The sequence below is a fragment of the Plecotus auritus genome (assembly GCF_963455305.1).
Source record: "Plecotus auritus genome assembly, chromosome: X".
In the NCBI taxonomy this organism is placed as follows: Eukaryota; Metazoa; Chordata; class Mammalia; order Chiroptera; family Vespertilionidae; genus Plecotus; species Plecotus auritus.
The window spans coordinates 74,233,266-74,240,662 of NC_137784.1; the positions used below are offsets into that span (position 1 = coordinate 74,233,266).

General features: G+C 48.4%; 1 pseudogene across 1 annotated transcript; it reads right to left on the reverse strand.

Moving 5' to 3' along the window:
• Nucleotides 1–267: 267 nt before the first annotated feature.
• On the reverse strand, nt 268–1,489 carry LOC308240040 (phosphoglycerate kinase 1-like; annotated as a pseudogene). The gene has a single exon. The product of its transcript is annotated as a phosphoglycerate kinase 1-like (transcript).
• Between the last annotated feature and the right edge of the window lie 5,908 nt (nt 1,490–7,397).

Consider the following 7,397-nt stretch of genomic DNA (forward strand, 5'->3'; position numbering starts at 1 on the left):
ACAAAATATAAATATATGCACTGTAGAATGCATAATGGTTTAGTCATTAAGAAATTTAAATGGGATCCTGAAGAATGGAAGCAAATCCAGGGTGCAGTAAAGTTGAGCTGAGATGCTGTGCAACCGTGTAAGTGTTCCTGGGCTGCATCTCTTGGCCATTAGCTGAATCTTGACATGGGAGAAGATTTTAGCTAATATCAAATAGAGATGTGGAAAGCACTAAGTTCACTAAGGGGATATGCACAGGGACAAAAAGGCAGGAAAAATATTAAACATTGCTGAGAGCATCCACCCCAGGAAGGACTTTACCTTCCAGGAGCTCTAAATTGGCACCATGCCCAGTGTTCACATGGCTGACTTTATCCTCTGTGTTCCATTTGGCACAGCAAGTGGCAGTGTCTCCACCACTTATGATGATGATGCAGCCCCTGGAAGTGGCTTTCACCACCTCGTCCATGAGGGCTTTGGTCCCTTGGGCAAAAGGTTCCCATTCAAATATGCCCACAGGTCCATTCCACACAACCTGCTTAGCCCTAGTAACAGCCTCAGCGTACTTCTTGCTGCTCTCAGGACCACAGTCCAACAGGTATGCCAGAAGCCACAGTGGTTTGGCCAGTCTTGGCATTCTCATCAAACTTGTCAGCAGTGACAAAGTCAACCGGCAAGGTAATCTTCACACCATTCTTCTCAGCTTTGGACATCAGGTCTTTGACAATCTTGGCTCCCTCTTCATCAAACAGAGAAGTGCCAATCTTCATGTTATTGAGCACTTAAGGAAGGTAAAAGCCATTCCACCACCGATAATCATCTCATTGACTTTGCCCAGCATATTATTAATCAGCTGGATCTTGTGTGCAACTTTAGCTCCTCCCAGGATGGCCAGGAAGGGTCGCTCTGGGCTTTCCAATGCCTTGGCAAAGTAGTTCAGCTCTTTCTTCATAAAAAAACCTCCAGCTTTCTGTGGCAGATTGACTCCAACCATAGAGCTGTGAGCTCAGTAAGCAGTGCCAAAAGCATCATTGACATAGACATCCCCTAGCTTGGAAAGTGAAGCTCGGAAGGCTTCTACTTTAGCTGGCTCCACTTTAACCTTGTTCCCAGAAGCATCTTTTCCCTTCCCTTCTTCTTCCATATGAAACCGATGGTTCTCCAACAGGATGGCAGCACAAGCTTTCTCCACTTCGGGCCCCACGCAATCCTTCAAGAACAAAACATTCTTGCCCAGCAGAGATTTGAGTTCTACAGCAACTGGCTCCAAAGATTACTTGTCAGGCATGGGGACACTATCAGGCTGACCCAGGTGGCTCATAAGAACAACTGACTTGGCTCCATTGTCCAAGCAGAATTTTATACTTGGGATGGCAGCCTTGATTCTCTGATTGCTTGTTATCTGGTTGTTCTTCATAGGAACATTGAAGTCCACTCTCATGATGACCTGCTTGCCCTTCACGTCCAGCTTGTCCAGTGTTAGCTTGTTGGAAAGAGACATCTTGGCAATATAGCAGCACAGAGAGCCTGCAGACCAGTCAGCAACGAAGATAGCTGCAAATGTCCTGGTGCAAAGAGGTGTTTTGTTGTTTTTTTTTAATTAAAAATAGAACTACCATATGATCTAGCAGTCCCATTTCAGGGTATATACACAAAGAAATTGAAATCAGATTTCAAAGAGATATCTGCACTTTTATGATTATTTCAGCATTAGTCACAATAGCCAAGACATGGAATTAACAAAAATGCCCATCAGTGGATGAATAAATAAATAAAATATGCTATTTACATACAATGCAATATTATTCAGCCATAAAAAGAAAGGAATTCTTCTGTTTGTGACAATATAGATGAACTTTGAAGACATTATGCTAAGTGAAAAAAGCCAGCCACAAAAAGACAAATACTCTATGATCCCACTTATACTAGTACTAAAGCCCCAGTGCATGAAATTTGTGCATGGGAGGGGACCCTTCAGCCAGGCCTGCACCCTCTCACGGGGTGGGGCCCACCCTCTCATAATCTGGGACCACTGGCTCCTAACCGCTCACCTGCTTGCCTGCCTGATCACCCCTAACCACTTTATCTGCCTGCCTGATTGCCCCTAACTGCCTCTGATTGCTGGCCTGATTGCCCCCTAACTGGTCCCCTGCCAACCTGGTCCCCCCCTGCCACCCTGCCAGCCTGTTTGCCCCCTAACTGCCCCCTGCTGATTTGGTCACCCCCTAACTGCCCCCTGCCAGCCTGGCCACAACCCTAACTGCTCCCGTGCAGGCTTGGTCACTCTCTAACTGTCCCCCTGTTGTCCTGGTTGACCCCTAACTGCACACCTGCTGGCCTGCCTGATCGCCCCTAACTGCCTCTGCTTGCTGGCCTGATCACCCCCTAACTGGTCCCCTGCCAACCTGGTTACCCCCTGCCACCCTGCCGGCCTGGTCACCCCCTAACTGCTCCCACTGCCAGCCTGGTGGCCCCCTAAATGCCCTCCTGCTGGCCTGATCACCCCTAACTGCCTCTGCCTTGGCCCCTGCCTCTGTGTCCAGAAAGTAGTCGGACTTCTGGAAGATGTCCAGTTGACCCAGTCAAATTAGCATATTACCCTTTTATTAGTATAGATAAGGACTCTAAAATAGTCAAATGTATAGAAGAAAAGACTAGAATATTGATTATCAGGGCCTGAGTGCAGGGGGAAATGAAGAGGTGTTGGTCAAAGATATGAAGTTTCAGCAAATCGCTATAAGTCCTAGAGATCTACTCCACAGCACAGTGCCTATAATTACTATATTGTATACTTGAAATTTGCTAAGAGAGTAGATATTGTTGTGTTTTGTTGAGGGCTTTTTTTTTTTTTTTTTCAGGATGGAAGGCTTTATTTCACTTGGTAGTGGTGTGGGAGTTGGGAGTTGGGGTGGGGGGAGCCTGGACAGAGGGCAGCAGGCTAGGTAGGAGGGGCTGGCAATTGGACAGGACCTGGATGGGGGAAGAGCTGCCTGAGGCCTTGGGAAGGAGTAATTGAGTTAGGCCCCTGTTGAGACCTAACCAAGGAGGGGAGTGAGTGGGTAGAAATTGGATCTGGAGGAATCCATGTCCTTCCCGGCTGGACATGGAACCTGGGCCCTGCCTCATTTTCCTCCTATAGGGCTTCAGTTCCTCCTGCTCACTGGGCCACATGACCCTTAAACCTCACTGTCCCTGCCCCAGAGGAGGGGGCTAGGCCAGAAGGGGTAGTGAACAGGGAGCTGGGAGACTTAGGGAGCACGGGGTGGGGCCCACAGTGCTTGTGAGGGGTAGCGGCCCCCTGGCAGTCAGTTCCTGGCAACGATGACCACAGGGCAACAACAGTTGCTCCAAACAGCCACTTCCATGGGCTGGACCAACCCCCTTGGCGGGTCACTTGGCAGCAGCTGGCTGGGGTTGCCCAGCATTTGTCGGTCCAGGGCGGTCTCCTGGCTCTGCTGGGCTGCGTGCTTTTTCACCAGCTTCCAGAGCTCTGCACTCGGCATGCACTTTGCTCTGGGTTGGCTGTGCCACATGCTCCTGCCCTGGGAGCATCTCCAGGTCCAAGCCCAACCCAGCTGCCTTCATGGTCATCTCCAGGCTCAGGGCCACATTGCAGGGGGTTTATGGGCTCCTGCTGTCCTGGGGGCTATAGTGGTACTTGGAATCAGCAGGGACCATAGCCAACTCCCCCACATCCGTGAGGGGGACGCAGAGATCCAGGCCCTGGATGACATCACAGTCACCCAATATGAGCACCAGTGACATCTGCAGTTGCACTGTGACCACCTGGCCCTTGGCCAGGCGGCCTGAGCTGGGTGGTCTTGGGACCAACGTCTTCTTCCTCAACAGCCCCTTCCCCTCCCCCTGATGCCCAGCCCCTCGCCTGGGCTGGAGCAATCTCGGGTAGGCTCCTTGGCAGCCAAGATCCCCCGGGCCAGGGCCCCTGGCTGTTCGGTCTCCTCCCATGGGGGCTGTCCCATGTCCTCTAGTGGGGGCACCTCACTCAGGTTCCCCCCCCTCTTCCTCCTCGCCTTCTGTATCTCCCACACCATATAGCACTTCAAAGTCCTCAAGCAGTGGGACCACAGCAGGCAGTGGGGCAGCAGGCTCAGGGCCCATGACAGAGGGCTCAGCACAGGATGCCATGCTGCTGGGGGTGGGGGGGTGAGAACTAGCCTTCTGATTTAGGGACCCTCAATTGGGGTCCTGTGCCTCCCTCCCCACCCCAGCCGTTTGGCTGCCATGCCTCGGGAACTCTGTTAAGTGTTCTTATCACAAAAAAGTAAAAAGCGTAGAAGGAAGGAAGGGAGGGAGGGAGAGAGGGAGGGAGGGAGGGAGAGAGGGAGGGAGGGAGGGAGGGAGGAAGGAAGGACGAGTTTTTGGAAGTAATAAATATGTTATGGAATTGATTGTGGTTATAGTTTCATGGGTATACTTATCTCCAAGCACATCAAGTTGTGTGCATTAAATATATACAACTTTCTGTATGTAAATCACACTATAATAAAGTGTTTTCTTAAAAACATATGTATTCTAATAAAAGGGTAATATGTAAATTAACCGTCACTCTGACACAAATATGGCGGCGCCCATAGCGTCCCGCGCCCTGGCCACAGAGGGAGAGAGGGCTGCAGATAGAATGCGAGGCTGCCGGGCTGGGGGTGTGCCCCTGGCAGCTACCGCGTGGCTCGGGGCACGCTCCCAGCCCAGCGGAACAAGAGCCCAGCAGACAGAACATGGGGCTGCTGGGCTGGGGGTGTGCTCCCGGCAGCATGGCTTGGGGCAAGCCCCCAGCCCAGCAGACACAACACAGGGGGTCCTCTGCGCATGAGCTGCAGAAGAAACACCTCTTCTGACTGCTCATTGGCTAAGCTCCCTGTACTCCGCCACTCGCAGTGTTCTTGATAACTTGGGTAATAAGAATCCAAGAAGGTGATCTAGGGTTCTTCTACCTCATTCCTGGAGAAAAAAACAAAGGTCCACTGCTGGAGGGGCTAAGAAATGTCATATCCTGCATTAGCCAGTTTGGCTCAGTGGATATAGCCTTGGCCTGCTGACCACAGGGTCTGGGTTTGATTCTGATCAAGGACATGTACCTAGGTTTCAGGCTCCTCCCTGGCCGGGGCCCAGGTCAGGGCTCATGCAGGAGGCAACCAAATGAAGTGTCCCTCTCACATTGATGTTTCTCTCTGTCTTTCCCTGTCTCTTCCAAGCTCTTGAAAAATCAATGGAAACATATCCTCAGGTGAGGATAAAAAAAGAAAGAAAGAAATGTCATATCCTATGAAAGACACATCTTGAAAATGCCTAAAGAAAGTTGTCCTTTTTTCGTGGTGAAGGGACTGGAGTCCGTGTTGATGAAAACACCTTGGCGGCTGCTGCAACTGGCAGTAGCAGCAGGGCGGGGTGATGTGGCTGGTCCCTTCCCCTGATTAGCCTGGTCACCTCCTGCAGAGGGAGGCCAGAATGTGGCTTAGGCCTGCTCCCTGTCAGTAGGACATCCCCTGAGGGCTCCCAGGCTGTGAGAGGGGGCAGGCTGGGCTGAGGGACCCTCCCCTCCCCAGTGTACAAATTTCATGCACCGGGCCTCTAGTATTACTAATAAAGCTTGAACTGCGTTTTCACAAATAGATACTCTTTTTTTGTGAGGGCAGGGAGAGAAATTTTCTTGCTTATGTCAGTCACTTAAGTGTAGCACTGAAACTAGAACTCAGGTCTTTGGACCCTGACTTAATTTCTAAATCCGTTATACTTTTCCTCAATAATACCTTGCTTTAATAAACTCAGCTAGTTGGAAACAAAGATTTGTTTGTGTTTTAATCTGTTTTAACATCTCCTCTGTCATTTCAAATAAATCTCAACATCTCTGTTTCCCTTGTGTATTTAGTTTACATATTCATTTTATTCACAACTACCTCATCCAGATAGTTAGATGATTGTATACTTATTTTTTTTTCAAATATATTTTTATTGATTTTTTACAGAGAGGAAGGAAGAGGGATAGATAGTCAGAAACCTCGATGAGAGAGAGACATTGATCAGTTGCCTCTTGCACACCTCCCGCTGGGGATGTGCCCGCAACCAAGTTACATGCCCTTGACCGGAATTGAACCTGGGACCTTTCAGTCCGCAGGCTGACGCTCTATCCACTGAGCCAAACCGGTTTTGGCTGTATACTTATTTTTAAATATATATTTCTTTATTGGTTTCAGAGAGGAAGAGAGAAGGAGAGAGAGAGAGAAACATCAATGATGTGAGAGAATTATTGATTGGCTGCCTCCTGAACAACCCCCACTGGGGATCGAGGCCATAACCCTGGCATGTGCCCTTGGTCAGAATCAAACCTGGGACCCTTCAGTCTGCAGGCTGATGCTCTATCCACTGAGCCAAGCTGGCTAGGGCTTTATACCTATTTAAGGACATGATTTTATAGGGCAAAAACCACGAGTAGTCTTTATTATGTAACTCAAAAAAGAGCCAGGTACTATCTGGACACTGAATAAACACTGGGTCACTTATGTTAGTTCTTTTATTTTTTATTATTATTTTTTAAAATATATTTTATTGATTTTTTACAGAGAGGAAGGGAGAGGGATAGAGAGCTAGAAACATCGATGAGAGATAAACATCGATCAGCTGCCTCCTGCACACCTCCTACTGGGGATGTACCCGCAACCAAGGTACATGCCCTTAACCGGAATCGAACCTGGGACCTTTCAGTCCGCAGGCCGATGCTCTATCCACTGAGCAAAACCGGTTAGGGCATATGTTAGTTCTTTTAATCTCAGCTTGGAACCCCACAAAAGAAAGATGCCATAGAAACAGAGTATTCAGAGAAAACAAAACCCACATGAAGGCTGTGATACACATTAACATACACACTTACATGCGCATGTGTGCACGCACACAAAGAATTCCACGGCATTCAAATTTATTCTTGTTATCATGGCTTGTTCAGTTTTTCTTCTACCAAGGGATCTTCCCCAACAGTTATTCATGATAAACAACAAGCATCGTGGGCATTTCCACTCTGGCATTTGCCAAAAGGAAAATGAATAATCCAGTATTTGTGTAGCTACAGGGACAGGCAGGCTTTGCCATTAGCAGAGAGAACCTTGGCTGAATTAGCGAGTACCAACTGGCACCATTCCACTAAGCACAAAGGGGGATCTTCTCTACTGTTTTGTCGCCAAATATCTGTACTTATGCAAGTGTATTTCCATATTCAGAAGGAAAGGGTATTATGTGGGATACTTGCCACTTTTCAGTAATTATGAAATAATCTCTGCTGGGCTTTATATAATCAAAAGTTTGTTTTCAAAAGGCATTATTCATCTATACTTGTTTTAAAAAGAAGCCTGTTGTTTCTTGAACCAATGCTCTGATTTTCAGAAGTAAGAAAATCAGCC